Below are 23,918 nucleotides of genomic sequence, written 5' to 3' on the forward strand. Positions count from 1 at the left end.
GAAATAAGTTACTGCAGTTCACTGCCCAAAGCAACTTTTACCAGTTTGGCTTATGCCTTTTAAGATATTGTTTTATTACATTTATAAATATAAATAAATAAATAAATATACACATAACACCCCCTCCATTGTTTGTTACCTACCTCTTAAAGCACATATGCAAGCAGCATTCCCACTAAAATCAATAAGAGTTTTGCCTGTAGTATAGAGTATTGTCTTCCATTATCATGCAAAGTATTAACAGAGGAAAGGAAATAAACCTTTTGCCTTCCCAAGAAATATCTCAGTATTTTTTCTCACCAGCACGTAAAATAGGAAATTTGCATTGGCAAATAATTTTACAACCATTAAATTAGATTCAAGACATTTTAGTAATTTGTTAGATGTGAGATTGGAACAAATTGATTTTTTTAAGGTATCATAAAGTATAATTTTGTTTGTCCATTCTTAACACTTAGTCAAAACATGTACATTTTGAAAACATTTGACTCAATTTCTGTAGAGGCATACAAACTGTTTAGCACTCCTCTTCCTCCCAACCCTGGCTCCATATATCAACTTACTTTGTTATGTCCACTAATGCTGTAAATGCTCCGTAAAAATTTATTTTCAGTTAAAAAGAATGTGCATGTTCTATATACTTGTCCACAATTGTTTTAAATACTCTGTCAAATGACATATTGTGCTAAGAAGGATACCTAGTAAATGAATGTTATTTTTTTTAAAAAATGGTACTTGGGACCATGAAGTTAAGGAAAACAGCGGTTGTATCAGTCGTGCTGTGTATGCACCAGGACACTGAGCCATGTCAGTATTGCACTGTAGCTTTCCCGAAGCAGGAGACAGTTGGGAAATCTCAGTACAACACTGACCTTAGATGGCTAAGAATTCAAGATATATAAGAGCAAAGTGACACGTGATGTACTTTCTGTTTCCACTATGAGATGTATGAAATAATGCTTTTTCTTATGAATGTCATAGGTTTTTTGTTTTAAAATTTCTTTGCCATTTTTAATTTAAAATATATTAGAACTGCATGTACAAAATGATGCATGATTTTCTGGACTAGCATTTGAAAGGAAGTCCTGTGTGTTTTTAGACTAATACTTAATAACAGCTATGTTATATATAGTGAAGCTAGATCCTTTAAGAAGCATCTTTTTCGCAACAAGTAATTTAATGGAGTTGTCCTATAGATGATTTAGATTTATAATTCAATCATGATGTAACTCTACTAAATTACTTGGTTGCAATAGAGATAGAGATTATTCTCAGCATACTCGTTGCCTACACCACACAGCAATTTGATGAGTTTGTTTGTGCCTGTCAAAGTCTTGCTAATTTAAGTTTGGGAACTTAACTGAACAGTTCTAGTATTTGAGGGTGGTAAGTTCCATTACACAGAACTCTAAGCACTTCAAAGGAAATTCAGCCCTCTTTTTCCTATCAGTGTCTGAAAAGCAAAAATGAACAGATGCTTAGAAAAAATGAACAGATGTTTAGAAATCTGTGCGATCAATTGCGTTGAAGGTTTTCATGCTTGAGACATGGGGGGAACTAATGTTACTGAGACCAGGTGCCTCACTAGTTACTGAATTCAGATCATGCCAGTTCCAGAGGTACTCTGGTTTGTATGCAGTTTGTACAGAGATATTTCTACATCCACACCCCCCAGCAAGAGATATATCTTCAAAGGGGCTCATGTTGTTCTATTTTATGTCTGAGAGCTTACATCCTTATCTCTCCCTGATTCATTAGTGGCAGAACAACATGTTGTTGCGTATGGAGAACCGCAGCATTTTTTTAAGTGCTGACAGATTTTATGTACTTTTTTTGGCAACTTTTTTCAACCAAATTTTTAGAAAAATAAAATAGTAACATTTCCCTTACTTTGATTTCTACTGTGTCAGTTTTCCAGTGCATAACTACAATTATGATGCCTATCCTCTAAAATGCCAAGTTATTTGAAATAATTTAATGGATCTTTTGAAACTCTTACCAATGTGATTTTGCACTCTGACAATTTTTGCTTTATTATAGACATTTTCTTATGTCCAAACACACAAAATATCATGCAATTTCGCATTGTCTTGTAAATGTTAACTATAGTCTTAATTAAACCTATTAAATACTTGGATAATTCAGGGTTCAGATCCAATGGGCCTCAACTAGGCTTCATGCAGAACTTTTACAGTTTGTGACTGTTTTGCCAAATTCTGAAACAGACTTCTACTTCTGCAAAAAATAGTAGTTTTACCTTTTGCTTAGTAACGGAATGTGACAACTGGCTCTCCGGTCCTTTTAGACTTGTGAACGTGTCCATCAAAACTCTTCGATTTCAATTCAAGTCTCAGTTTCATCATTTTGGATTCCTTGGAACCTGAAACTGAAAGTGAAACTCAAAGACTTGGGAACAACCTGAACCAAGAGTGTGAAAAGCTGATGTCTGAATGTGATTACTTAGTACTGGATGTATGCAGAGGTGGGCTCTGTTGTGGTAGTTTGACTTTCTCCCTGCATTTATCTGAAACATTTGACCCACGCAGAACAACCCCAAGTGGCTTTCATCAAGTTGACCTTTACACTTAGTGTAGTAGGAAAAAAAAAAGGATAAGTCATGTTAGCACATGTATGCTTTTGGTTCTGAGGTAAGGCAAAGCATGCCACTGTCACATGTGTGAGAGGTATGTTATCACACAATTGGCCCATCCACAAAGTACAGGGTGTTTCAAAAAGATGGACCCAATTTGAAATCACTATTACTCTGCAACCACAAACTGCCCATGAATGAAACTCTTACCCCTTGAAAGGGCGGGGCATAGAGTTTCAAATGATTACCGCTTGATTACTCATTAAACTGTTTGTAAGTATTTGTCTAATTGTAAGATGTTGCCACCGTGAAATGTACTGCTTTGAAATTGGGTCCATCTTTTTGAAACACCCCGTTCTTCATAGATGTTGGGTTTAAGGAAACTTTTTCAAGTTCTTGTCATTGTCTTACATTGTCACCATTGGCAAATGCTCAGACTTCCAGGCAGAAAACCTAGATTAGTAAAAGCTGAGATTCTGGTCACTACATTCTAACTGAGACATGATAAATACAGCTGTGTTATACCCCTGCTCCTAGCTCATTTCAGTGTGAAGTCACCCAGGTGATTATAAACCATCAGTTGCTGAAGCAGTGGTTTTTGCACCCCTGCTTGCCTCGGCATTGGTGGCCTACAAGTACCATCCTTGTAGTCAGATGTAGGTAAGAGAATGTTCTGTGTTTGAGATCATCTCCAGATGGCATTAAAAGTCATCTTGGAGTTGGAGCTGGTGCTTTGGTGCCGTCTGCTTCTGAAAATATACTTGTTAATTCATAGTCAAGTAAGATCTTACTATACACTACTGCATCTGAAATGAAGATTGCCCAGCATGCTGTGTAAAGGCTCAGTGCTGAGTTAACATGACCCTGCTGGTATTTCCTCATTTGTATCAATTGACATTTTCAACAGAATTTGAACACAACTTTATGATAATGTAGACAGAGCAAGCCATGTTTAAAACATGCTAGCTGAACTTTGGCAGCAAAGGACAAGAGTCTAGAGTTAATCTACATGATTTTAAACACAACTTGCCTTACTTGGACTGTATTTAAAACTGTTTGTTTAAATTTGCTAGCTAATACATTTCCAAACATAGTTTGTTTTTGCAGCCTGGACAAAATCTTATTCTCAAACTCACTCTCCAGGCCATCTGACACAGCTGGTATTTGCTGATATTCAGAAAACCCTGTAGGGCATATTTACATATTCTTTCACATAAGGAGTTATGTAGAAATTTGCGGGTTTTTTTCTGTCTTTTCTGGAGAGCATTTTGACTCCATTACAGGCCTTGACCCTTTTTAATAGCATTTTTGCACATGTTTAGACGACATAGTTCAGATTCTATTTAAGTAAATGACAAAACTTACATTGACAAACTGGGAAGAAGCAGGGCTTTACAGAGGTTAGGTTAATTTATTTTGCAAAACAAAAGAACAAATTAAGTTTCCCAAACCTGCCATTGCTCTTTAGAGACATAAAAATTACGAGGAAAAAATTTCATACAGCTTTACCAGCAAAGGTTTACATGTACTTCCAAAGGTTAGGGGTCTGTGTTTACTAGTTTCAAACTTTTACATTCCAGCCGTTGTGCCAGTGGAAATGTTTAGTACTGAAGTCCCATCTAGTTGTTATAAAACTGCTGGCTGAACTGGCACATGACTGTATACCCTGTGTTGGATCTAAGGAACTACATAACCAAGGTGGTTTTGGCATGCTTCCCACAGTATTTAGGCAAATAAATGCATGCTTTGGATACATGGTAGTATTCATTTGTACTTGTTTCCAACAGATACTTTTCCAACTCTCACGCTAGGAGAGCTTTCAACGGAATAGAATGAACAAAATTGACACTGATCTAAACTAAACAAGCTATAAAAAAACCCCAACAACCCAAACAGCATGCTCCTACTAAATTACATGAATTACTTTGTATAGAGTTTTGCTTCATTTTTTAGGTTCTTTACTGGAAACATTTAAAATACACTGCATGACATTGTTATATTTCATTGTTCTGTATTTTCTGCCATTGCATTCTTATTGTGAATGTGAACGTAATAGTAAGACTTTTGGCCAAGTTCACAGTAAAATATCACAACAGGAAATGTTGTTTACAAAACCCGTTAGGATTGTGTTGGATTTTTTGAGAGGATACAGCTAGTAATTTGTGCATATCATGGAAGGACTTTCTTCCAAATACAGAACTCAGTGTTCTTCATATTTACAGCAGAAATATTTAGAGCAGAAATTACTGTAAGGGACCTTATTTCATGGGTTAAATGCTCAGCAGCACTCTATAAAATGAGACTGATTTGGAGAGATGGCTTCTACTGTAAGAGGAACAATTCTGTGCACAGAATTAAATGTGGACAAAAATGATAACATCTAGATTGGAGTCAGTACTTACAAGCACTGTTCATTGGCTGGAATGAAACTGGCAGTAAAAAACCCCCTGGATATCAGCTTGAAGGTTTTAAATTTCAGACCTAACGTACACAACTTACACAGTGGATTCCTTTTTCCTTTTCTGTAATTTTTCCCATCTGTCTCCTTTCATTAGAATCTGTAGTCCATATTCAGTTTGGATGTTAGGATGAGACGAGTGCACATTTAGACTGAAACACTTTAGCATGCACCAAAATCGAAGTGCTATATTTTGGTTACCTGCCAATATAACGTGGTGTTGAGCATGAAAGCCAAGTATCTTCAAAACACGTCAGCACCTTGCTCTCAGTAGGGTGCTAAGAACAGTGAAGAACTGGCTGCTTTATTTGTTGCTGATGTGGAAGGTAAATTATAATGAAAACCGAGCTCTAAGCTCACCAGAGCAAATGGGCTTAGACCCTGAGCTCTCTATCATGTGCTGCAGTCCTGGGCACAGCACAGGATCTTCTTTTCCTGTTTAGCAGGGAAACACTGTCTACAAGGCCTCTTTTTACTTCCACAAAACTGTATTTTGAATCCTTTAAGTTTCCTTCTTTGTTTGATATCTCCTTCCTACATCTGGGATAGGGCATCAAATGCATGGGTAACCTTTTTCTTCAGAAGAGTTACGTCATCCTGGACTGTGTAACTGTAGAATCGTTATTTTATAAACTTGTCTTTTTGTAAGTATATTTTAGAAATATGGTCCCATCTAGGAAGCTGGATGTTTTGGTTTTTGTAAGACACAATAGTGATGAGTCAAAACTATGAACAAAGTAGATAAGCTATGGTTTTCCATATTGCAGGTTTCCTTTGATATGTTCTCTGTACAATGAACATGCCACTTATGGCATAAATTGCTACAATATCACATTTCAATAAAGTTTCTAAAATAGTACTCTCTGCCTGATACAAGGCATATCAGGAACTGTTTGTTGTCTGCAGGCAATGGCAGCAAAGCTGAATCTTTGTTTTAAAAAACCACCAAGCAGTTGAAATTGCTATAAAGGCTGCCTTAACAAAGGAGTTACATTTTTTCCCATGAACTCAATGGGAGCTTTGCCACTGACTTTAAAAGGCAAAAGATTGGTCCTCAGTATGTATAATATAGAGTAGTTATTTAATTAGAAGCAGATATCATGAATAAAAATCCTCATTGCGGAGGGTGTAGCAGATTTTGCTAGGGATCTACTTACTACAATTTTCTGTGTCTAGCAGAAGTCATTCCCTTCAAAGGAACAAAAACCCTTAGACTTCTGCATATTCCAGTAACACTGTTAAATAATGTAATTTCTTTTCAAGTTATTTGATAATTGTATATTAATTTCCAGGCTGTCTTGGAGTCTTCGTAAGGACAAAGATACTCATTTGAGTTGAAGACATTTCAGTTTGCATATTTGTAAAAAAGTGAAATGATTGTTAATAATAGGTACTAGACTGACATTACTAGAAACTAGAGGCCATTTATTAAAAAACTGATACTGTATCAGTGTAAGCTAAGGAGAAAATTTAAACCGTGGACATATCTTGCAGTTGCAAGTGTTTACTGGTTGAAAAGACTACTTGTAACTAACCTCTTGCTTGCCTCAACTGCAAATAGACAGGCTTGTGTTGGTTGCAATGAACAGGTATATCTTAAACAATTTAGATACCAGAGCTTTGCTAACTCATCTCATTTTGCCTGAGAGCTCAGGGAACCATCATATGAGCAGCTCATCTATCAGATTTGAAGTATAGAAGCCTCCAGCTTAGGACAGGGAGAAGGAAAGAGAGAGGATGCCAAGCTGCTGTGTGTGGTGACCTTTTCAGCAGGCACAGCTGCGGCTGGACAAGTCAGACAGTAACCCCTTGTGCTGGCATACCCACGTTGTTGTAGATGTGTCTTCAACAGTTCAACTGACATCACTTTGGAAAGGCTCTAAGGGTCCTGCAAAAAACTGCTTTTCTTCCAGAAGAAAAGCATCTACATGGATAATTGTGCAACAGTAATTATAATGGTTGTCTATATCTGTATAATATCAGGTGTTTCCAAGATTTGCTGCAATCAAGGGGAATCGCGTCATGAGTTTTATTAGTTTTACTCAACCACCACCACTGGTGCTCCTAAAGAGATCATCTCTCTTTATCTCTCTAAATCCTTGTGTTCTCTGCCAGAAATTCTTGCTCTGCTTTCTCTTAGCATTTTCTCCATAGCACTTTTACTTAAATACACAAGTACAGCTACTTACTTAAACATCACTTTCAGTCAATTCACCTAAGATTGTGGCCAAATGATGCCTCAGACTTGAAACCTTGTTATTTGGTTAGAATAGTGCCCATCACTTCCAGTGAACTTCCTCTGGACTGAAAGAAACACAGGAAACTTTCTGCTTTGCATGAACTCTCATCACAGAAATCTCTGAACTGCAAGAGCTTAACAGATGTGGCTGGAATAGATCAATCAGCATTTTGTTTCACAAATTACATTTTCCTGTTTCACAAAAATCACTTCAAAGACCAGCTGCCATAAGTTACTGATGTAATTACGAAGGATGTGTATGGAAGTAATCTGAAAAGGATAGTTTTATGTATTATCATATACTCACAATGATCTTCCCGCACACTGAAACAATGCTTGCAGAATAGACAGTGTAAGACCTGCTTATGAAATTCTTCAAATTAGAAAAAAAACTACCATTAAGCATGGGTATTTAAAGCAAATTCTAATATATGATAGTATTTAATGCCTAAGATCCTTGCAGAGGAGCAGCTGCTTGACATCCTTCACCCAAAAAACCCCAAAGTTTCAGAATTGTTTGGTTTCCAAAAAACTTGATATCTAGGCAATTAGAATGGTTTCACCTAAATTCTCAGTCAGTGGAATAAGTATATTATGTTGATCAATATAAAATGAGCCATTCACAACTAGGAGGGTTTTGTTACAATAATACGCAATAAAATTACATCATTTGTTTATGAAACAAAATGTTGAAGTGTTATCTTATGGTATCCATACCATCAGCCAAAGTCAGTCTCTAGATGCATTGTCTAGAGTCTGTATCTAGAAGAGGCCAGTCATTAAACTGAACTGGAAATCACAACTGGAATGCTCTTTCTTTCAAGCCCCCAAATCCCTTTGCTAAGTGAATTAGCAGTGTGTCTTTATGTCCAGACTGAATAATCACCTTTTCATGATACTGACATATTATTGATTATCACTAGATGGTGCTCTTATTCACAATCCCCCAAATCATAGGTAAGCGAATGTAAAGACAGTTACATCTCAGAGAAAGTTTGGTTGCCAGCCTTAATGTTTTCTTACTGAAGCTGCTAAGTATTGTTCAGCACAGTACCTTCCAGACCAAATAAATGCAAAGTGTAAATTTAACGCCTTCAAGATGAATATGTACATAAAACATGTCAAGAATCACATAATATCAAATTAATAAAAACCATAATATCAAATTAATCATTCCAAATCTGCCCTTCACTTCTACTTATTATTTCCTGCATACAAATAGAATGTAATCCCCATAAAGAGGGCTCCATAAATTTGCACTAGGGTTTGATTTGTGGTTTCATAACACTATAATTAGGACACATTTTCATCTTTAAAAAGCTAGCTAAAAATGAATATTTCAGAAGGCCTTACAAAAGACAGAGTTGTAATCCTTTAAAGAGAAAACAGAAGAATATTTCTGCATGCATTTCACACCATGTTATGAACATGTAGTGAAATAACAAAGTACAAAAAGCCCATTTTATCAAACATCAGTTCCTTCCAACCCAATCTGACAATAGCCAGAGCAGACAAGGCTGGGAGCCCCAGAGATGTAAGAAGTTTCCTAGGTCTGGTTTCCAATTTAAAACAAATTTTAAGCTATTTTAAAATGATTTTTAAAAATTCCTCATTATCCTGCTTTTCCTTTTTCTCCCCACTTTCAGTCATGACTTCAGTCCGTAGTATTAGCTCTTCTAAAACCAGACTATTTTACCAATCTGATGAAGAACAGACTCCTGTGAAGTACACCAAAACCAAATCCAACAATGCATCCTTGAACAGCTAGAGTGTTGGAAGTTTACCTGAGTTTTGCATTTTTAATTTAATAGTTTTAAATTAGCTGATCAGAACAGGTGTGATTCAACACATTTTTCCATGACTGAATCTTATTTGAAAGGCCCTGATTCAGCTCCTACATGTGCTACATTTTTAAGGATTTTCCAGATCACCAGGGTAATTTTACCAAAAGATTTCTGAAATCATGGCACAATTTGTGACTACAAAAAGGATTTGACTTTAAAACCTCTTGTCACTCTACAAAAGCAAAAATTCCCCAAACTCTCAGAGTTACAGTTTTCTTCCTGTATATTTACAGGAACAGTTAAAAACAATCCAGCGAATGTAGTGAGATGACCATGAATGCCTCTTTTCTACACTGCCAAGAATAGTACAAAGGGTACGATAATTAAGCCTGAGGAGATAGTTTTCTTTGTGGCTTCTCATTTTTTGCAGCGTTACTACAGGAACAAATGGGGCACTGAAATGCTTTGCCCAAGAACAATGGTGTCCAGCCCCGTACCAGCCTTTTGGGTCATTCCCTTGTTTGCTTCCAGGCCTGATTTGCATAAGAGGCCTGGAAAAATTGCAGAGACTGGGAATCAGCACAAATTGATGTTGGGTACTAATTGACTCAGGCTAAAAATAAGGATTCATTGGCTTGTTCAAATTAGGTTTGAACTCAGGCCTTCTGGATTTCTGCATTATCCAGCTCTGAAGAATTAAACCTTGGCATGGTTCATCAGCTGCTGCATCCTGGGATAAAAATAGAGAGGCAGCAACAGGACCATGTTTTAGCGCAATCTTAGCTGAAACTGAAAAGGGTGGGAAGGAACCCTTCCTCTTATAAAAAAACATTTTATTTTCAGGTATTCTAAGTAACAGCACAGCAATTGAGCTCACCTAAAATGAGAGCCAAACCAAATCTTTCCCTAAAACCTTTTACTGCTCTAGACCCAAACCTTTTTTTAAAGGCTGGAAAATATTAATTGTTTCATGCACACAGCCTGATGGTCATAGCTATAGGAGTTACATATTTCCTCAGTCCTATGCAGTGCCTCTTGCCCCACTAAAAAGCTTCCTCTAATAGGTGTCCATCGGATCATCACGAGTAAGCCTTCAAATGAGACTTGTACTGTCTGGCATCAACAGTTCCCAATGAGCCTGGTATTTTTAGCAATCCACAGATTGTGGGACTGAGTTTAATATCTGGATATGTTTGGTCTGCACGTGGTCAAAACACTGTGTGAATAGGTTTCTTTGTGATTGCCAGTTCCTTTAATATTGTAAGGCTCTTGTATATCTTTCCTCTTGCTGGGAGAGGAAACTATACACTACAAAGTCCTCTCTGTTTTTATAGTTTCGTAGTATTATGGAAAGCAGTGATCTCCATTAGGGATTCACATAATCTCATGTTATACCTATATGTCACTTAAAGCAAAACTTACACATTGGCCCAAGTGAGTTTAGTTTCATTTAAAAGCTTCCTTAAACATTTTTCATTTCTCTAGTTTTATATTTGTAAGATAACTCTCAGGCCAGACCATGTTTACATATGCTCAGGTTTCATTTTGGCTATTTCACTTGGCTCCCTTAGGCCTTATGTACCTCTAGTTTCTCCATCATTTTAACACAATTACTTACAATCTAAACCAGTATCTCAAATACAGATCCTGCCACAACTGCAACTGACTGGTCAGAAGGGTATCTGTACAACTGCTTTGCTTGGACTGAGTAGAGACCTAAGGTGTATTTAAGGCAAAAGCCTCTCAGCCACAGGCCCAAGCCCACCCTTCAGCTAATATTGGTTATTGCAAAGCAAATATGTGTCTGTCAGATCTGCTGAGGTTGTCCTTATTGAAACAACCCTTCCATCTCTGGACCCCTCTTCTTTTTAATGCAGAGAACTTTGCTGTACTCCTGTGGCGTCAGTCACAGATAAACATTTTCACAGAGTAAAATACCTATGCAACATGTGTGGAATATGGGGGGAGAGATGTGGGGAGAAGTTGAACTTGGTCTTCACTTCTCACAAATTACATTAATCTCTGGCATCAAGGCTTCTTACTTCAGACACAGAGGGTGAGATATACTTCAACGTGCAGATTTCTGGTTTCTTCCATGCAAAAAGAAAAGACTTAGAAAGCAATCCTCTCTGATATAGTGACATTAAAATGCTCTTGCTGTGTGTTTTCTTTAAATTAATTATTAGGCTTAAGTTAATAAGAAAAAGGTAAGTTTCAGGGCAAAACAATAAATAGTAAAGGAAACTGGACACTGATCCTGACACTGAATTTAATTTATGAAGGCGTTGACCTGTGACATCTGTTGAAAGACTATGCGATCCTCAAAAAGTATGCTTTCCAGAGAAACCTGAGAAGGTACTAGCATTTCATATAACAGGACCTTTCCCTCAAAATTATATTAGTAAGAGAGGTGAAGCAAAGATAGAAGTCTTCTAAGGCAATTTGAGTAAAATTATTTTCCTTTTGGTAAAAGAGAGCACTATACATTTCTATATTCCTATTCAGTTGCTTAAAATGCCACTCTTGATCTTCAGTTGATTTTCAAATGACTTCTTATGTCACCAATATGCTGAAATCTGTGTCTGATTGTAAAGGTTTCTTGAAGGGACAGCTATAAACAGTGCCGTGGGATAAGGAGTTACGCCACCCATCAACTTCCAATGTATAAAATAATATGAACCATAAGGAAGCATTTGCTCAGCAAAAAGATACAAAATCACAGAAGCGATCCACACAAATGTGTTTTCGGTTTCTAGCTATGCCTTCCCAAGTTCCTTCTAGCCCCTACTCTCTTGGTGCCTGGCATTTGGAAGAGCGCCACACATTAGGGCTGACTTTGCCATTACCACAGGTTTCCTGACACTCCTTCAAACAATCCTTCATCAATATCATGCTGTCATATTGTCTGATGCTCCTTCAGATTACTTTTCCTTCCACGAATAAGCTTTGAAAGCAGCACAATGCGTATGACAGGAGAAGACAGAGTGATTTCCATTTCCTTTTCTGCTTGCATCTCATCTTTTTAAGCTAGCATTTGACCTCGGTTGGGAGCCAGATCACCTTCCATAGATCTAAAGGGAAATACTACATGAAGAATTTTGATTTTGTAGCTGCCAATGCCTTAATTTCAGACGTACTTACGAAAAGTGCCTCAACTCTGTACAGGATACTGGGTTTTGTTGCTTTCTTACGTAGTAAAGGCAGTGCTCACTCTGAAAACCAAGTCATGAAGATCTGGCACAGCTTTGGATTTGTAAATACTAAAGTTACTTGGTGGTTCCATATGGCCATAACTGTGCAACCAAGTTAGATGTATCATTTTATAGTGGGAAAAATATGCAGGATATCTTGTAGCAAAGCTGGAACAACGGAAGGCACACAAAATGAAAATGAATGCTGCTTTTCTAAACTAATATAAGTAGGGCTGTCAAAAAACTTTCTATTACTATGTTGGGATAAATACTCTGAATGGCAAGTAGGTGTTTTGCAGCTACGTGTTAATCTCCTTGAATGGGATGAATTATTAAATTAAATTCTTAAAATGAGTAGACCTTTTATGTGCACTTGTATTTTCAAGATGTTTGATACAGTCAAGATCATCCTGTTAGTTTACATGTGCTTCTTTCGTTATTTTTAGAAAATTCTTTAAAACTTACTATTATTCTATCACCTGAGTAAGATTTGAAAGTATTTTTTGTTTTAGTCCCATAGCATTTTTCAATCATCTTTCTTAATCCTTAATCCTTATTTCTACTACTTATATTTTGGAAGAAGAGAAAAAAGAACAGAAGCCTATCATGGCTTCAGGTTCTAACATCTGTTTCAGTGACACTGTATAGAATAGGGCATATCTCTGTAGCGTAACTCTCCAGAAGGCGATGGAGCTATGCTAGAAGAACTGTAGCACATTTTCAGCAAAGTCCAGGGGGAATTTAAAAAGGTTACATGGGAGAATGTGACTGTAATTTGGGGTAACACAGTGTTCTTCAGAACTATTATACTCTTATAGAATTTTTCAGATCCTTAAGATTTCAAAATACAAATGTTCAATAGGAGTAAAATGCAGGACTTAAACTAATTAAGGAAGTAGGATTTTGTCCTAGGTTTTGTCCCCACTAATAGACTCTAACATTTACATGGAAATTTAGTAAAATTACAATACACAGGAACTACGATGTCTTCAAAAACCACAAAGCTTTTTACATGTGTTCTTCCATTATAAAAATACTGACACCTTTACACTTCAGTTCCTTGTCTTCAGGAAGTGGAGAAGTACCCACATCTACTGTATGTGACTAGCTCACTGGTAGACCACAGCTGACTGCATTTGTGAGCTATGCATCCCTTAATGGAGTTAGTAACAGTGGTGGTATTTGTCTGTGACATTTAGTAGTATGTTTTTATAAAATTTTATCTATGCTAAAACTAAAAACTGTGCATCAAACTTAAATAATACCACTTCAAATTGTGATCTCATTTTCAAAGGCCCTTCCTTCTTGACAAAACAGAGTGTTGCAGAAAGTTAATGCGGCTGTGTCCCTGCTGAGTCAGCCTCTGAGTAACCCCTGCAGGAAATGTGTACCTGGGGGTTCTGGCCACCTGCAGTCATTTCACCTTCTAAAAATCCCTTTGCAGGAGAGAGACTACTTCTGGTGTACCAAGCAAATTCCAGCTTGTGCCTACAGTCTGGTTACATAAGTTACACTGTCTCCCTTTCCTCTTTGAAAATATTAGGAAAATATTACTATACTTTACCTCCTAAAAGGCACACATAGTGGTGCTCTTGCTATAGGATTGCTGCATTTTATGGATGTGTGAACTGCAGCCTTCTGTGTATATAACTGCATCCTTTGAGTTAGCCAACACATCTTAAAGCTGGCACAGATTTTGGCCAAAGATCATTAAAGTACTTCAGAATCTATTTGGGATGAGCAATGCCATATTATGCTCGGGTTAGTACATAATAATAGCACTTCAGAAGAAGATAATTAAATAAAACCATAGAAAATGTATGCTGAAGATCTGCCTGAAACAATAATCCAGTTTCTTATACTAGGACTTGTTAAAAATGGCAGCATTAAAAAGCAACTGGCTCTTTCTCAAGCTACATGCCATTTGGATTTCCTTAAAAATTCAGTCTTTACAGTTTCTGAATAATGCAACCATTGTAATTCAAGGACGCTTCCCTGCTGGTTTTTGATTAATTTATTTTAACAACACAGAAAAAGTCTGGTGTAGCTCCTCTGGTAATATAAATCCATGTTACAAAGAATGCTGTTGTCTCCACCTCTCTAATAAACTATAGTGTCAGAGGTTCAGAGCTAAATGGATGGCAATACAACATAAACAATTCATCTCTGCTTTTGTGTCTGAATTTAATATCAGGGGTTTTTTTTCCCCCCCTTCAAACCTTACCTAGTTTGTAACTCTGTTCTTATTTCCCATCTAAGTTACACATTCAGTGAAATATTTTAATTCATATGCAATAACAACCATTTTACAAAATTAAAATATATTGAAAAAAATTCTACTTATAGTCAGGTATCTTAAAACAAACCAACCACCAAAACCAAACAAACAAACATAAAATAATCATGGATATCTGGCCAACTTTTAAAAATTTATTGCAAGTCTCGTGACATAAGCTATTTTCCTTACAGTACCAGATACTGAAATCTGGTTCTTGCCTGAGTAACAGCTTTCACTAAAATTAGAATATGTTTCTGGATTGCAAATTGATCCCATTCATAAAAGAAAAAAAAAAAAAAAAAACAAAAAAAGAAGAAACAAACAGGTAATCCCAAGTTTTTAATGTTTAAATCTTTTTTTCATGTGCTACTGGAGAAATTATTTAGTAGTTTCAGGGATAATGGTAGAAGCTTGGAAGGAGCTCAGTCTGAGAACAAAATGCACTGTGAAGGCATCTGCATACCTGTTAAAGTTTCTATGGACAGAAATTGAGTAGATCTACAAAATAGCTGCTATTAACATAAGAGTGGTTTTCAGATGTTACAGGAATTGTCACAGTGATGTGTGACATATAGATATTCCCCAAATTCTAAGAACATGTGAATCCTCCAACATTCAAACAGTATGATGAGTTTTGGTAATCGTATAGTACTTTAATAGAAATTGATGTGTTAGCTTACTTACATACTCTTGAACTGATTTCATTCCACATAAATATTAAAATTTAAATAAATGAATTTTAAAAAAAGTAGTATTATTAAGTGAAATGAAGCAATTTCCAGGCTGTTTCTTACAGATTTCTGGTAAACTGCTCCTTTGACATGTCGCATGTGTAATTTCAACAGTACCCCATGTGTGAGTGTATATATAGATGCTTTAGGCTAACATTAAACAATGTTCTATAGCTATGAATGTTTTTGTAATCCAAAGAGAGTAGGTAGTGTTTTTATAACTATCAATTCTTGGCTTATGGAGAATGTCTTCAAATAGAAATGGAGAGAGGTTTATCATTACAAACAGGTCTCATTCCCTTAAAAGGAAGTGGTTTCTTTTTTCTTCTGCTTCTTTGGAGAACTGGCTACAAACTGGGAATGGTTATTGTATGACTCATTTGAGAAGAATAGCTACAGTGTAAAAAGTTCAGAAAGGATTTTAATAAAACCAAACCAAATTATCTTCTGTTTTGGGCACGATAAGGCAAGTTTTAAGGAGGAAAAGATCAAATTTTTCAGAATGCTGTAAATCAACATAATATTGTAGCGTTTTAAAGAGAAGGGAGAAGAGGTCAGGAAATAATAACACATTTATCCCTAGTTTCAGTTCTATAGATAAGACAAATATCCTTTCATAAGCAAACTTTACATTTACTTTATTCTTGTCTGGCCTGGAAGTGAGCTCCTGCACTTGCCATTGCAAATCACTGACTGCCAAAAACACACAACAAATTTGGGGATCATAATTTGTTAATCAATGCACAGATAACGTGACTTTTCCACTGCAGCCCACATACTTTGGTTACTTGGAAACTCCTCAAAACCCCAACACTGCTCACGATGATAAAAGCCAAACTGTTCACAATAGTAAAGTTATTTCAAATGAAACAATATTCATGACACAAGCAGCTATGCTGTGGATATTAGACTGCAAATGCTATATTATGATGTAAATATTATTGTATTACTCCCTGCATTGCTTTTCACCAATGGCTTAAAGAATACAACAGCCAAGTTAAGACAGAAAAAAAAAGCCCTTTCTATCTTAAACTTCTTTTGCTTACAATTCAACATTTGAAACTTTTGGCATAACATAAGAACCAGAAAGAAGCAGTCTTGTACCTTCTAGCTTTTGCTCACTGTGCCATTCAAAGGGGAGGCTGATCAGAAAGTAGGAGGCAGCACTCAAGTAATCATTGTATCCTTTCATTACAACCTCTCAGTTTTTACAATTCTATGTATGAAATTAGGGCTCCAACATGCCACTTAAAGTTCTGCTCTTCTGCATGCTGCAACACTCAAGTATCCTATCTTCATTTACAAAAGGGAGAGAAGCTGGTGTTATGTCTCACATAACTAAATTTTAACAGGTTTTGTGATTGTTAATATTAGGAATATACATAGAAAAAGTGCATGCTAGCTGGTGTATGTATTTTCAAGATGAAATAGCTGGGTAAAGGATGCTGACTGTTTAGCAAGCATTCCATCCAATATTTGGAGAAAGGATTTTTTCAGCACTAGCTTTTTACATATTGCTAGTCTAGAGCAAGAGAAGTTTGTACAAAGCACCGTGAACTATAAGAGTCTGCTGTATAATCCTCTCTTTAAATAGCAAAGTGCTTAGATGTTTTTATCTAAACCCCAAGCAACAGGTCAGGGTATTCTATTTATTTGGATAGTCGAACACAGTTTGATAGTTAAAGAGTGGCTGAAGAGTCTGTAATAGTTTTTGTAAGAATATGGTTTGTCTATTTAAAGCGTGTGAGATTAGAAGGGCAACCATGCTAATCATTACATGTGGCTGCCAAAAGTCTGTAGAAACCATCTGGAGGGAAACACAGTATACTGGAAAAACATCATTTTGTCATGAAGTTATAGGCCACCCTAAAGGAATAAAACTTTGTGTGATAAGCCAGTTGCTTCAAATCAAAACACTGCTTACTGTGCAGACCAAAGAATACTGTGCATAAATATTATCCTCTAAACAATGACAAAGATTTGTCAGTCACAAAAGTGTTAATATTTTAAAGATTTTTATTTACTTTGTCCTTAGTGCACAGATATTATAAGGGAATTCGCTTCATTCATCAGCTGTAGTCAAGGCATATTCTGTTTCTGTGTTTCCTTAAATATCAAACAACTATTATGTAGCTTCATTTTGATGTGAAAGTTCATGTCCAGTATTGGCCACTTCTATAAACTAAAGTTTCCAAAAGTGCTAGTAGGATGTTTTAATTATTATTTAATTTCTCATGCTCATAGCATTATGGAACTTTTCCCTGAGTGTTCCTCCTAGGATTGCTCCAATTGAAGCTGAAGTTAATAGAAAGCAACCAAGTGATTTCAATGGGAGTTTCACATTCGGAAAGCAAAAACAGGGTAGTATTTTGGCAAGACTGTTCATGTGTCTGAATTCCCATTCCTAGGAAGTTTATAGGAAAACGCTGAACATTTCGAATTGTCGTCAGACTAACTGCATTTGAATCTTCTGAATGTATGTAGAATATTCCGTAGCCTATTCACAGTATAATACAGGTTATACTGTAAAGGAGGACTTGCACTGCTGATGCTTTATGAGGTACCTTTGATGATGAGAGACCTACAGTTACAGCCATAACTTACCTTTGCAGTAGACTGTGGACTTTGCCCATCTAGTGCTCTATCTGATAGCGATAGGAGTGATATTGCAAAAGACTGCAAAAGAGTCTGTGCTTCTTTAAAGGCCTGTCCTTGACCTGGTTGCCAGGGAGCTGCAGGAGGGAGAAGGCTGGCAGCAGATCGGGAAATAATTCGGTTGAATTCAATTAGAGTGCATCAGCAGAGCTAAGTGAACTATTAAAATAAACAGACCCCCCTAAATCAGAAATGTGTATGACCATAGAAATCAGAATGTTCACAGATTTGCTTTATAGTATATTCAGATATTAGCAGAACTTCAACTTGGTGTATTTTGGAGGCCTACACACTCCAGTTTAGAAAAGCAATAAACACAGTCCTAGGCTTTCAATATGTATTTCAGTACGCATGAGAATGAAATACAGCTGAAAATAATTGTTAGTTCAAATTAATAAATATAAATGTGCTCTTAAAGAGGTTCCATTCTAAAATGTGAATTCCTATAGAAAGGTTAACATCCTAAGCACTGGGATTTAAACCAATCATTATAGAAGAAAACCTAACCACTAATTCTGCTGGAGGAACATTTCCACGTTCACAATTAAAAATGTTCTTTTACTTGTTTTTTGCAACCATCAGCAGAAACTAAAAATGTTTGAAAGATTTTTTTTTTTTTCCTCTCTCTCCAAGTAATGCCTTTTTTGGTTATGGACCAGTGGTGCTGACACAAACTTAATTCTTGCCAGGAGCTGAAATATTACTAAACAGCAATCTAGTCCATTTTTTGACAGTACACATGCAAGTTATGGCCACATCTGTAAACCACCATATTTTAGCATTCTCCTTCAAATATCTAAAACTAAAACTGCAAGGGAAAGCATGGCTAGCTTCAAATCTTGTTGCATTACAGGCCAGGATCTAAACTAATGAGTCAGATACAGCTTTTTCTGGAAATATTTATGACTTTGTGTTTCCAACTACTGCTCTTAATCTGCAAATCTGCCTTTCATCATATCTGAGACACTAAGTGGATTGGTTCTGAACATGTTTTTCAGTCAGAGCCTCATCTAATTTCTCACCTTTCCCTCATCTCTCCCCAGGCTCTAACAGCTGCAGTGTGCTGTTCTGATTTCCTCCAGCATACAGAGACATGAGCATACAACTTCTGTCCTTCAATAATCCACTTCTAAATAATCTGTCTAAAAATCAGCTGCCTCCTAAACTGGGTGTTCCCTACTTTCTTCTACTCTCCCCTTGTCTTTTTAGTCCTTTTTCTTTGTCCTTCAACATATACCCAGTATCTGTGGTGTTAGGGTCGTCTCTTTTATCCTTTCTACCATGTGAAACAGCTCTATTGTGCTTCCCTCCTGGTTACTGGCATATACACACCTTTCCTGACATTTCTCATTCCTGTCAGGCGTTTTAAGGAAAAGAATTGAACAGCCATATTTGAGAGAAACTGTTCTGTGTCGCGGTACTGGGAAGCCATGCTACATGATAAAGACTACAGTTCTGTCTGGGATTGTAAGGATTATCAAACATGGAAGAACAATAACTTAAATGCATTAACTGCTTTGCTACAAATACTAAGTGCACCAGAAGATGTAAATGATGATGACAGTAGATTAAAAACTTGGTTCACAAGCCTTCAAACATACTCAGTATGACATTCTTTTTCATTTATGCAGCTGAGTAAGTTTACTTCAGCCAGCGGGTAGGGGGTCTAAGAAAACTATTTGGACTGTGTAACAAGAATACATCTGTACAGTTGAGGCAGCTTTGAAGATATGCCCATTTTTTTTTTTAATATGCTTAAGGCTTTTCTAAAAATCCTAATATCACTTTCCCCCCCTCACACACACAAGAAAATCCAAATCAAAACAGCATCAAAATCAGTCATGTAAGCATTTTTATGACCCAATACATAAACTGCTTAACAAGTCACAAAACAGTATAGTATACACATGAAAAACTGAATAGAATTAATTTTTGTATTATACATTCAAACAGCCCTCAGCCAAACACAACTTTGAAAGCATAGATATGAAATACAGAAGTAAACTTGCCACTTCCCAGGGAAAATTACCTATAGATGTTTGCGAATAGCAATATCCAATTATGGTATACTTCAGTATTTAACTAGGGTTTGCATGGAATAGTAAAACCGAAAAACTCATATCCTGGCACTCTACAGCATGTTGAATTTTACAGCATTAACTGATGTAACTATCTTGTCCTATTTAGGAAAATTTTGTCCAAATTTCTTTGTTTGGGTTCAATAATGTAACTGCAAACTGATCCAAAATGACAATAAGCTTCATTCTTAGGGCAGTATGAGAATGCAGGCACAGATCCTACTTCACTGTTTGTCCATAAGGAGAATTGTAAAGAGTCTGTTTAGTCTTAAAGAAAGAAGTCTGTTGGCAGCTACCTTTCAGAAAGAATTTGCTAGTATTACTGATTTACTACATTTGTACACAAAATAGTAATGTCTATAAATTTCAAGACAGTGTATCAAATTCACATACAATGTAAGTGTTCTAAGCATGCAGTTTGGAAGGGCTGGATTGTATTCAATGCTCTGGGAAAAAGAAGTTACGGTTCCTCCTGTGCAGCTAAATTTGGAAAGCAACAGAACCCAGATGTGCTCTGCAGTGTTTTATGCGCTTGTAATAAGAACATTACGCTACTCAGTACAAGTCAGGCCTGTGACATCCCACGACATAGCCCACTGGCTTCCATATGGCCTGAAAACAGAGGTAGGAGAAGTTGCCCGACACCAGCAGTGGCAGCATCATTCCTAGCAAAGAGCAAACACCCAGACATGGCTGGGGTTTCCTCAACACTGTGCATGATAACTCCCTTACAACCGCAACTGAATGAAAACACTGGGAAGATGTTTGCCATTTTCCTTCTTTCTTCTCTGTGTCCTACATTAAGGTAAATTTAAATGTCCAGTTTTAAATTATTAGAGATTCAGATTCAAATGAACCTAAATGTGTAACTATCTTTTGGCCACATCTAGAGCCTTTGCTTCCCCTTCTCCCTTTTTCTCATCTTCTTCCTTCACTATTAAATCTTTCATGTCAAGACAGCTAACTGGAAACTTCAGGCTTCCAGTTATCTGTAAAACTTGTATTTGAATCTCATAAGGATGCAGTGGGTAAAGCATGTAGAAATTTCATGATGAAGACCTACTGGTAGCTGTGCAGTTAGTTCTGTGGTCACTGTGAGGGAGACTGCTCCTGCCCTCGACACCACACAGCTTGATGGAAGCATTGCATGGAGGACTGTTGTATGTTATTGCAGTCTTATCTTTCAGCTTTTTTCCCTTGGATGAGTTTATTTTTTTTTCAATCCTAACACAATTTTTAATCACTTTTGGCCAAAAAGCAAGGCCAGTTTTGTGCCAAAACAGGCCAGTATAATGTGTCAGAACCTATTTTCATCTGCTTACTTAAGTCTTCCATAACAACATTTTAGCCCTTCCCAGCATACAGAACTATGGCTACCTTGAATGGTATTTTTATTTGTACTTGCGATAGCTAGGCAACAAGTGGGCAACAGCTACTCAGGACCTGGTAAAACTGCATTGCATTAAGCTGTACGTGCCCAGCTTGCTTTGCCTTTTTGTTTTTTTAAATTTCGAAGATGAAATCAAATGCAAAATCTGAGTCTGGGAGTTCTAATGCTACATTCATCTCTTTAAAAAAAAAATATCAGTACCACCCAGCATCACTGACAGAAACGATGGTGACTTTAACTTCTGATCCAAATTCTGCAGACCGTGTGCGCACATAACTAATCTACAGTTCTTTTACCATCAACTGAAGATTCAGTTTTGATTAATCTTTATCTGCTCCTCATTCAAATACATTGAGAGCAATGCACCATGACCTATCAGCCACCTAAAACAAGTTCGCTCTTGCGATACCCGGAGAGCTGTGGCTGTGCATATTACAAAGCCAGGCACAGTGCGGAGCCCCACAGTGCGAAGGCTGTCAGGTCGTGCAGGTCAGCCTAAGGCTCAATGCCGTTGCTGGAGTCAGCAGAGCAGCATCTGCAGGCAGCAGAGGCAAGGAGGACACTGCAGCCAACTTCAGAAGCAGGGTGAAGTGGATATAGTAGAGAACAAATCTTGCCATTTTTTTCAAGTATGGCTTGGCTACAGAATTGTTGGGAAGCATTCCTGTATAATATATTAGATGTGCCTGAACAAGTAAAATTTATTATTTTCTTGGACAATGAAACAATCTTCCTTCTTTAAAGTACTATAAATTACTGTAAACTACAGATTGAGATATTCTGTTGATATGTGGGTTTTCTTTCTGGTTTTGTTTGGTTTGGTTGTTATGCCTGGTTTCTAACAAAGCATAACTTTCAGTCCACATTCATGTCAGCAATGGCCTTATTTGAAACAGCAGCTCTTCTCAAGGTGCCTTGCAGGGTGATGACCCTTAATTCCAGACATCCCAGCTTTGATTAAAGCCACGTGAAACAAGTTCTTCTTTGTAACCCTGCACTAGTATGTTGCCTGCTTTCTTCAAACACACAAAAAGCCTTTGCTAAAACTACACTAACTCATCTTTATGTTGGTCACATTTTCTTAAACTTCGCCTATCACAGTTCAAGCTCCAAACCAGGTGCAGAATTGTGACGTACAGTAGCAGCTATATCAAAAATAAGATCAAGAATACAGTACAGAGTGCCACAATTTATTCCTTTAAGAAAGAGGCCTTTTGTGAGACATTTGTTCTATCTATTACATGTATTCTATCGATTTTTTTTTAAATAAAACAAAAAAATCCTAGCATTTATTGTTGTGGTTTAACCGCAGCTGGCAACAAGGACCACACAGCCGCTTGCCCGTCCCCCATCCCAGGTGGGATAGAGGAGAGAATCAGAAAAAAACCAAACCAAACCATGGGTTGAGACAAGAACAGTTGAATAGGACAGCAAAGGAAGAGAAAATAATACTAGAATATACAATCCAAGCGACAGACAATGCAGTTGCTCATTGCTCATGACACCGACAGCCCATTCATTCCCAAGCAGTGGTACTTGCCCTGCTGGCCAACTCCAGTTTATATCCTGAGCATGGCATCATACCCCTTGGGTCACCTGTCCTGGCTTTGCTCCCTTCCAGCTTTTTGTGCACCTGGTAGAACATGGGAACATGAAAAGTCTTTAACTACCAAAACAGTGTATTATCAACATTCTTCTCATGCTAAATCCAAACCACAGCTACTAGAAAGAAAATTCACTTTACTCCAGCTGAAATGAGGACATTTATAAACATAATGAGAATCTCACTATGAGGAAGGAGTAAAGAATGTTCACTTTGCTCTTTCTTGGTTTACTTCATACACAAGACCATCATACGGAAGAGACAGCATGGAGCCTGTGTAAAGCTTTGTCTGACTACTGACTTGTGATTCAGGCAAGAAAGAACCTTCCAGTTTTGTCTCTGTAAAAGCAGGTATCTTCCTGCATGCTTTCCCACAACAGAAACACGTGCTGTCAGCAAGGACAATTGTTACAATCACAAGTATTCCTCCTGAATGAGGAGTAGAGTCACTTTCCTTTTAGATCCAAGAACACAACCATCTTTTCCTATAAGATGAGATATCCCCACTCTTCTCCAGAAATAAACTGCCTTTTCCCTGCAGTCATAAGGAGATGAAATAATATATTTCAAGTCAGTGGCTATTCCTGTCCCTCCCAAAAGCAGCTGGCTAGAAAGCAGAGGAAGGGAAAAAAAAAAAAAGAATAGAGAACACAAGAATAAAACCACAAAGCTCTTTGGGGAATTGCACAAGTCATTAAAAGAAAAAAGACGAAAAAAAGGCAACACACAACCGCCACCTCTAGTAACTGTACAATCATTAAAGAGGAACTGTGAGGAACTACTTCAGATTTATTACCCATTTTAAGACAAGATCAACTAATATGATAGAGGGCTGTTCACCATAAGACCAGCTATGGCCTTAGCCACATTATCACAGTGATACGGAGCACCTAAATTCACAAAACAGACCACCCTTTCTGA

The 23,918-nt window shown here is 37.0% G+C and overlaps 2 protein-coding genes across 8 annotated transcripts in view; one reads left to right on the plus strand and one right to left on the minus strand.

Moving 5' to 3' along the window:
• Positions 1-23,918, minus strand: part of SEC24D (SEC24 homolog D, COPII coat complex component) — a 215,781-nt gene that overhangs the window by 70,690 nt on the left and 121,173 nt on the right. For 6 of the 7 annotated variants that reach the window (XM_065634358.1, XM_065634356.1, XM_065634359.1 and 3 more), the window contains one exon: positions 2,258-2,386. The gene's annotated coding sequence lies outside the window, so the exon portion shown is untranslated. Of the gene's footprint in view, positions 1-2,257; positions 2,387-7,237; positions 7,453-23,918 lie in introns of those variants that run through there. The other variant, XM_065634360.1, reaches the window with a different exon arrangement.
• SYNPO2 (synaptopodin 2) overlaps positions 1-23,918 on the plus strand; it is a 72,676-nt gene that overhangs the window by 2,845 nt on the left and 45,913 nt on the right. The window lies entirely within an intron of this gene.

The sequence above is a fragment of the Caloenas nicobarica genome, chromosome 4 (genome assembly GCF_036013445.1).
Source record: "Caloenas nicobarica isolate bCalNic1 chromosome 4, bCalNic1.hap1, whole genome shotgun sequence".
Lineage (NCBI taxonomy): Eukaryota > Metazoa > Chordata > Aves > Columbiformes > Columbidae > Caloenas > Caloenas nicobarica.